This window comes from Hippoglossus stenolepis, chromosome 12 (genome assembly GCF_022539355.2).
Source record: "Hippoglossus stenolepis isolate QCI-W04-F060 chromosome 12, HSTE1.2, whole genome shotgun sequence".
Taxonomy (NCBI): domain Eukaryota; kingdom Metazoa; phylum Chordata; class Actinopteri; order Pleuronectiformes; family Pleuronectidae; genus Hippoglossus; species Hippoglossus stenolepis.
The window spans coordinates 24,978,840-24,986,472 of NC_061494.1; positions in this window are offsets into that span (position 1 = coordinate 24,978,840).

Sequence of the window (7,633 nt, forward strand, 5' to 3'; positions counted from 1 at the left end):
GAGTGAGTGTGAGTGTAAGAGTGAGTGTAAGTGAGTGTGGTGAGTGTAGAGAGTGTGATGTAAGAGTGAGTAGAGTGTAGTGAGTGTAAAGTGAGAAAGTGAGTGAAGTGAGTGTAAGAGTGAGTGAGTGAGTGTAGGTAGAGTGAGAGTGTGAGAGTGTAGAAGTAAAGTGAAGTTGGTGTAAGTGAGTGAGTGTATGAGTAGTGTGAGTGTAAGTAGAGTAAGAGTGAGTGAGAGTGAAAGTGTGAGTGTAGAGTGAGTGAGTGGAGTGTAAGTGAAGTGAATGTGTGAGTGAGTGTGAGTGTGAGAGTGAGTGTGAGTGTAGGTGAGTGTTGAGTGTAAGAGTGAGTGTAAGAGTGAGAGTGAGTGTAAGAGTGAGAGTTGTGTGAGAGCGAGTGTATGAGTGAGTGTGAGTGAGTGTGAGTGTGAGTGTAGTGAAGTGAGAGTGAGTGAGTGAGTGTAAGAGTGAGAGTGAGTGTAAGAGTGAGTGTAAGTGTAAGTGAGTGTTGGTGTAAGCGTGAGAGTGAGTGTATGAGTGAGTGTAAGAGTGAGTGTGAAAGTGAGAGTGGTGTGGGTGTGAGAGTGAGAGAGAGTGAGTGTAAAGAGGGTGAAGAAGTGTAAGTGAGAGTGTGTAAGTGAAGTAGTGTAGAGTGAGTGTAAGAGTGAGAGTGAGTGTTAGTGTAAGAGTGAGAGTGGTGTAAGTGAGTGTGAGTGTAAGAGTGAGTGTTGGTGTAAGAGTGAGTGTAAAGTAGAGAGAGTGAGTGTGTGAGAGTGTGAGTGTAAGAGTGAAGTGAGTGTGAGTGTAGGTGAGAGTGAGTGTAAGAGTGAGAGTGAGTGTGAGTGTAAGAGTGAGTGTTGGTGTAGTGAGTGTAGGTGAGTGTAGTGTAAGAGTAGTGAAGTGTAAGAGTGAGAAAGTGAGTGAGTGAGTGAAGTGTGGGTGTGAAGTGAGAAGTAGTGTAGTGTAGGTGAAGTGGGTGTAGGTAAGAGTGTAAGAGTGAGTGAGTGTAAGAGTGAGTGTAGAGTGAGTGAGTGTTGGTGTAAGAGTGAGAGTGAGTGTAGTGAGAAAGTGAAGTGAGTGTAAGAGTGAGTGTAGGTGTGAGTGTGAGTGTAAGAGTAGTGTAAGGTGAGTGTAGGTGTGAAGTGAAGTGTGAGTATAAGTAGAGTATAAGTGAAGTGTGAGTGAAAGTGAAGTGAGTATAAGTGAAGTGAGTGGTGTAAGGGAGTGAGGTAAGTGAGTGTAGTAGGGTAGTAGTGTGTGAGTGAGTGTAAGTGAAGTGAGTGTGAGTGTAAGAGTGAAGTGTGAAGTGAGTGTAAGAGTGTGAGTGTGGTAGTGGATGTAGAAGTGAGTGTAGGTGTAAGGAAGTGAGTGTGAGTGTAGTGTAAGTGAGTGTGAGAGTGAGTGAGTGAGTGTAGTGAGTGTAAGAGTGAGTGGTGTGAGTGTAAGAGTGAGTGTGAGTGTAAGAGTGAGTGTAGGAGTGTGAAGTGAGTGTAGAGTGAGTGAGTGTAGAGTGAGTGTAAGTGTGAGTGTGAGTGTGAAAGTGAAAGTGAGTGTAAAGTGAGTGTAAGAGTGTGGTGAGTGTGAGTGTAAGAGTGAGGTGTGAGAGTGTAGGTAAGTAGGGAGTGTAAGTAGAGTGAGTGTAGAGGTAGTGTAGAGTGAAGTGAAGTGAGTGTAAGAGTGAGTGTGAGTAGAGTGAGTGAGTGTGAGTGTGAAGTGTAGAGTGAGTGAGTGTAGGTGTAGAAGTGAGTGAATGTATGGTGAGAGTAGTGAGTGTAGTGAGTGTGAGTGTAAGTAGTGTAGTGTAAGAGTGAGGAGAGTGAGAGTGAGTGTAAGAGTGAGTGAGTGTGGTGAGTGAGTGAAGTGAGTGAGAGTGAGTGTAAGTGTGAAGAGTGTGAGTGTAGAAGTGAGTGTGGTGAAGTGAGTGTAAGTGGTAGTGTAAGAGTGAGAGTGTGTGAGCGAGTGTAGAGTGTAAGAGTGAGTGAGTGAGTGGTGAGTGTGAGTATGAAGTGAGAGTGAGTGTGAGTAAGTGTAAGAGTGAGAGTGAGTGTAAGTGAGTGTAGTGTAAGAGTGAGTGTTGGTGTAGCGTGAGAGAGTTGAGTGAGTGTAGGAGGTGAGAGAGTGAGAAAGTGAGTGTGGGTGTAGTGAGAGAAAGTGAGTGAAGTGTAAGGGTGAAGTGGAGTGAGTGTAAGAGTGAGAGTGTGTAAGAGTGAGAGTGAGTGTAAGAGTGAGTGTAAGAGTGAGAGTGAGTGTTGGTGTAAGAGTGAGAGTGAGTGTAAGAGTGAGTGTGAGTGTAAGAGTGAGTGTGGGTGTAAGAGTGAGTGTGAAAGTGAGAGAGAGTGAGTGTGTGAGAGTGAGGTGAAGTGAGTAGTGTAGTGTAAGAGTAGTGAGTGTAAGTGAGAGTGAGTGAGTGTAAGAGTAGTGTTGGTGAGATGAGTAGTGAGTGTAGTGTAAGAGTGAGAGTGAGTGTAGAAGTGAGAGAGAGTGAGTGTGAGAGTGAGTGTGGGTGTGAGTAGAAGTGAGTGGAGTGTAAGAGTAAGTAGGTGTAAGAGTGAGAGTGTAAGAGTGAAGTGAGTGTAAGTGAGTAAGTGAAGTGAGTATTGAGTATGAAGTGAAGTGAGTGTGAAGTGAGAAAGTGAAGTGAGTGTAAGAGTGAGTGTGGGTGTGAGTGTAGGTGTGAGAGTGAGTGTGGGAGTGAGTGTGGGTGTGAGAGTGAGAGTGTGAGTGTAAGAGTGAGTGTAAGAGTGTGAGTGAGTGTGAGTGTAAGAGTGAGAGTGTGAGAGTGTAAGAGTGAGAGTGAGATTGGTGTGAAGTGAGTGTAAGAGTGAGTGTAAGAGTGAGTGTGGGAGTGAGTAAAGTGAGAGTGTAAGAGTGAGTGTTGGTGTAAGAGTGAGTGTAAGAGTGAGAGTGAGTGTGAGTGTAAGAGTGAGAGTTGTGTGAGTAAGTGTATGAGTGAGTGAAGTGTGAGTGAGAGTGGATGTAAGAGTGAGTGTGGGTGTAAGAGTGAAGTGAGAGTGAGAGTGAGAGTAAGAGTGAGAGTGAGAGTGAGTGTAAGAGTGAGAGTGAGTGTGAGTGTAAGAGTGAGAGTGAGTGTAAGAGTGATGTAGAGTAGTGTGAGTGTAAGAGTGAGTGTTGGTGTGAGAGTGAGTGTATGAGTGAGTGTGAGTGTAAGAGTGAGAGTGAGAGAGTGAGTGAGTGTGAGTGTAAGGGTGAGAGTGGGTGTAAGAGTGAGAGTGTGAGTGAGTGTAAGAGTGAGTGTGAGAGTGAGTGTAAGTGTTGGTGTAAGAGTGAGAGTAAGAGTGAGTGTAAGAGTGAGTGTTGGTGTGAGTGTGAGTGTAAGTAAGAGTGAGAGTGAGTGTGAGAGTGAGAGTGAGAGTGAGAGTGAGTGTGGGTGTGAAGTGAGTGTAGAAGTGAGAGGTGAGAAGTAAATGAAGTATGTGTGTGGGTGTAAGGAGTAGAGTGTGAGTGAAGTGTAAGAGTAGAGTGAGTGTGAGAGTGTGAGTGAGTGTGGGTGTAAGAGTGAGAGTGGGTGTAAGAGTGAGTGTGAGTGTAAGAGTGAGAGTGTAGTGAGTGTGGGTGTAAGAGTGAGAGTGTGAGTGAGTGTGGGTGTAAGAGTGAGTGTAGTGGAAGAGTAAGAGTGAGAGTGAGTGTGGGTGTAAGAGTGAGTGAGTGGAAGAGTGAGAGTGAGTGTGGGTGTAAGAGTGAGTGTGAGTGGAAGTGTAAGAGTGAGAGTGTGAGTGTAAGAGTGAGTGAGTGTAAGAGTTAGTGTGAGAGTGAGCGTTAGTGTGAGAGTGAGAGTGAGCGTTAGTGTGAGAGCATGTGAGAGTTAGTGTGAGAGTGAGAGTGAGTGTGAGAGTGAGTGTAAGAGTGAGTGTTAGAGTTAATGGTAAGCCGGGTTCGACATGTAAACTGATAAAACCAAGAGCTGCTAAAGCTCCAACACATCAGTAAGAAGCTCTTTAGTTTATTAAAGGAAGCATCTGTAGATTAGAAACACTCACATTTTGTTCAGGTGAGACAGGAAGATTTCATCTCACCTCTACCTGTCTCACCCTCTGGGATGTCTCTGGTCCTTCATGTGTCTACTGTGGTCCAGGTTCTCATAAACCATGATAACATTCGTTAGCTAAGGTGCATTAACTCAACCACACCTAATAACTCAGCTGATTAATCACTAAAGCGCCACCTGGTGGACAACACATGTTCAGCATCAGAAATAGTTCTTATCCCTCAGAGACAACTTACTGGCAACATGAGTTCAGACATAAAACATCACAACAGGCATCAGTCTGTTTGATTCAAGTTCATTTTATACAACTGACAAATCCTGGTGATGTCACAGTGAAATTCCAATAAGATGTGAACCATGATGTGTTGTCAGTAGTTTTATTACCACTGTTTAAACTCAAAAAAATGAAGGGAGAACTTCAATCACACATCAGGTGTTAATGAATGATTCAAGTATAAAATCTTTACTGACGAACATTGTGTAATTAGTTGAGAACAAAATGACGTAACAACGACCAATGGAAACTTAAGGGTCAGTCAATGGCATCATGTGGTTCCAAGAATCTTTAAGAGCAGAACAGGAGGTAGAACCTTCAGCGGCAGGCTCCTCTCCTGTGGAACCAGCTCCCACTCTGGGTTCTAGAGTCAGTAAGAGTAGAACAGGAGGTAGAACCTTCTGCTACCAGGCTCCTCTCCTGTGGAACCAGCTCCCACACTGGGTTCTAGAGTCAGTAAGAGTAGAACAGGAGGTAGAACCTTCTGCTACCAGGCTCCTCTCCTGTGGAACCAGCTCCCACTCTGGGTTCTAGAGTCAGTAAGAGTAGAACAGGAGGTAGAACCTTCTGCTACCAGGCTCCTCTCCTGTGGAACCAGCTCCCACACTGGGTTCTAGAGTCAGTAAGAGTAGAACAGGAGGTAGAACCTTCTGCTACCAGGCTCCTCTCCTGTGGAACCAGCTCCCACTCTGGGTTCTAGAGTCAGTAAGAGTAGAACAGGAGGTAGAACCTTCTGCTACCAGGCTCCTCTCCTGTGGAACCAGCTCCCACACTGGGTTCTAGAGTCAGTAAGAGTAGAACAGGAGGTAGAACCTTCTGCTACCAGGCTCCTCTCCTGTGGAACCAGCTCCCACACTGGGTTCTAGAGTCAGTAAGAGCAGAACAGGAGGTAGAACCTTCAGCTGCAGGCTCCTCTCCTGTGGAACCAGCTCCCACACTGGGTTCTAGAGTCAGTAAGAGTAGAACAGGAGGTAGAACCTTCAGCTGCAGGCTCCTCTCCTGTGGAACCAGCTCCCACTCTGGGTTCTAGAGTCAGTAAGAGTTGAACAGGAGGTAGAACCTTCTGCTACCAGGCTCCTCTCCTGTGGAACCAGCTCCCACACTGGGTTCTAGAGTCAGTAAGAGTTGAACAGGAGGTAGAACCTTCTGCTACCAGGCTCCTCTCCTGTGGAACCAGCTCCCACACTGGGTTCTAGAGTCAGTAAGAGTGGAACAGGAGGTAGAACCTTCTGCTACCAGGCTCCTCTCCTGTGGAACCAGCTCCCACACTGGGTTCTAGAGTCAGTAAGAGTGGAACAGGAGGTAGAACCTTCTGCTACCAGGCTCCTCTCCTGTGGAACCAGCTCCCACTCTGGGTTCTAGAGTCAGACACCATCTCTACATTTAAGGTTAAACCTAAAACGTTCCTCTTTGATAAAGCCTATAGTTCTGGATCAGGTCCTGAACCTTCCCTTAGTTCTGCTGCTATAGGTCTAGACTGAGAGAGAACTCCCATCATGCACTGAGAGAGAACTCCCATCATGCACTGAGCACTTCTCCTCTTCTCTCTGCCAGTGGAAACAGTGAAACACAGAGTTCCTCTGGTCTCAGCTGCTCAGGGATCAGCTGCTTCAGGATCAGAGCAGAAGCTGGTTTGTACCGAGCTGGAGTTTCTGTGTCCTCCTCCACTCGGCTTCACTGGAACTAATACACACTCATCACTAGTTCTCAGGACCTGATCAGCACAGGAAGTCACTTCGAGTTGGTTTGATTCCACAGTTTATGAGGCTGCATTTAAACATCATGAAAATGACTCGACGTCTGTTTCTGACAGTTTGGTCAGAAACACACCAGGAGTCTGCTGGAGGTCATTTTGTAGAGCAGTGCTCCTCCTGTTCCTCCTCCACAAAAGGAGCAGATACCTGCTGCTGGGTTGATGCTCTTCTACTGTCCAGCTCTCCTGGTGTCTCCTCCAGGCTCTGGAGACTGTGCTGAGAGACAAAAACCTTCTTGTGACCACAGGTATGGATGTGTCCTCCTGGAGGAGCTGGACTACCTGTGCAGCCTGATGGAGCTGCAGGTAGCTCCTCATGCTGCCAGCAGTGAGGAGGAGCAGAACCCAGAAGTAGAAGGAGTCAGGAAGGATCAGCAGAGAGCAGCTGTCTGTGGACACCACATTAAAGACATTCCCTGTTTGGGGCTCGTCTTGCTTCTGCCTCCATTTCACCTGTTGTTACTTTGATTTGCACCAAAGCAGAGAAACTGATTCACAACCACTGGTTCTTCTAATGGACACTTTGATCTCTGAAGTTGAACTTTACACTGTGAACATTAAAGTTCCCTTCATTTTTTTGAGAAGTGTAAACACTTTTGTTTCCAGCTGCACTGAAACTAAATAAAAACAGAAAAATAAATAAATTTTGAAATAAATGAAACATATGATTCAGTTTCTGTAAATCTGGATTAAACTAAGAGATGGAGAACAAAGACGAGAAGCTGACATGTCTCCATCCTAACCGATGTAGAGTCTTACCTACAGGAGACTCGTCCACTTCGTCCACTTAGTCCAATCCACACAAGCTGTGAACACACACACACACACACACACACACACACAGAACCATCAAACTGACTAAAGCTATGAAGTCATATGACTGAACCAAAGAATCAAAAACTTTCACGTCAAAGTTCATGACATGTCTTTATAGTCACTGATACACAATTGCGTTTGGAAAGTCCAAATTCTCTCTTTCCTAACCACTATTCCTTGATCCTGATAGAATGCATCAAGAGGTCAAGGAAATATGTGAAGGAGAAGCTGTAAGGAGTTAGGAAAGGAATTAGGAAAGGATAACCACTATGCAGAGACAATCAGACTCCACTTACACTCTGCATTTTCTTCAAATACTTTATTTATAAAAGAGGATCCACACAAAATGTACTATGCTGTAGGCAGTTATAATAAAATAGGAAGCATTGAAGCTCCTTTCCTCATCATTTACAGAATTCAAAAAGATCTTCGTCTGTATAAACATTTACTTTTTTATATTTAAAGGTTCATTCTGCAACTTTTCCTCATTGAATCACTTAAAAAAAATCCGACCTGTTATATATGTTGTTGGGTTTTTGTTTTTTTAAATCAACGTAAAGGTGCATTTGATTTGTTCACCTCCTCATAAAACCATTATTTTTACCTTCGGTTCCAGCTGATGAAGATGTCGGCTGCAATTTTCCTTCATGTTTCTTTTCTTTCATACTTTTAAATAAAACTGAGAATAGACGAACTCTGAAATGGTTTTGTTTGATTAAATATACATTGATCATTTGATCAAAGACTCACTTCTGAACAAAAAAAAAAATCACACAGAGCCTCTTC